Here is a 1322-nt window from a genome sequence, read left to right as displayed (position 1 = left end):
TCACACCCGATCATCACGTGGTGTCTCAGCACGAAGAACTTTCGCAACGGTGCATACTCAGGGAGAACACTTCTTGGTAATTTAGTGAGAGATCATCTTATAATGCTACCGTCAATCAAAGCAAGATAAGATGCATAAAAGATAAACATCACATGCAATCAATATAAGTGATATGATATGGCCATCATCATCTTGTGCTTGTGATCTCCATCTCCGAAGCACCGTCGTGATCACCATCGTCACCGGCGTGACACCTTGATCTCCATCGTAGCATCATTGTCGTCTCGCCAAGCTTGTGCTTCTACGACTATCGCTACCGCTTAGTGATAAAGTAAAGCATTACAGCGCGATTGCATTGCATACAATAAAGCGACAACCATATGGCTCCTGCCAGTTGCCGATAACTCGGTTACAAAACATGATCATCTCATACAATAAAATTTAGCATCATGTCTTGACCATATCACATCACAACATGCCCTGCAAAAACAAGTTAGACGTCCTCTACTTTGTTGTTGCAAGTTTTACGTGGCTGCTACGGGCTTAAGTAAGAACCAATCTCACCTACGCATCAAAACCACAACGATAGTTTGTCAATTTGACTCCGTTTTAACCTTCGCAAGGACCGCGCGTAGCCACACTTGGTTCAACTAAAGTTGGAGAAACTGTCACCCACAAGCCACCTCTGTGCAAAGCATGGCGGGAGAACCGGTCTCGCGTAAGCGTACGCGTAATGTCGGTCTGGGCCGCTTCATCCAACAATACCGCCGAACCAAAGTATGACATGCTGGTAGGCAGTATGACTTATATCGCCCACAACTCACTTGTGTTCTACTCGTGCATATAACATCAACATATAAAACCTAGGCTCGGATGCCACTGTTGGGTTTCGTAGTAATTTCAAAAAATTTCCTATGCACAAGCAAGATCATGGTGATGCATAACAACGAGAGGGGGAGTATGATCTACATACCTAGTAGATCGACAACGGAAGCGTTTGGTTGATGTAGTCGTACGTCTTCACGATCCGACCGATCAAGCACCGAAACTACGACACCTCCGAGTTCTAGCACACGTTCAGCTCGATGACGATCCCCGGACTCCGATCCAGCAAAGTGTCGGGGAAGAGTTCCGTCAGCACGACGTCGTGGTGACGATCTTGACGTACTACTGCTGCAGGTCTTCGCCTAAGCACCACTACAATATTATCGAGGACTATGGTGGTTGGGGGCGCCGCACACGGCGAAGGAATAGATCACGTGGATCAACTTGTGTGTCTCTGGGGTGCCCCTGCCTTTGTATATAAAGGACTAAAGGGGGGG

The sequence above is a fragment of the Triticum dicoccoides genome, chromosome 1A, assembly GCF_002162155.2.
Source record: "Triticum dicoccoides isolate Atlit2015 ecotype Zavitan chromosome 1A, WEW_v2.0, whole genome shotgun sequence".
Taxonomy (NCBI): domain Eukaryota; kingdom Viridiplantae; phylum Streptophyta; class Magnoliopsida; order Poales; family Poaceae; genus Triticum; species Triticum dicoccoides.
This window is presented reverse-complemented; position numbering follows the sequence as displayed.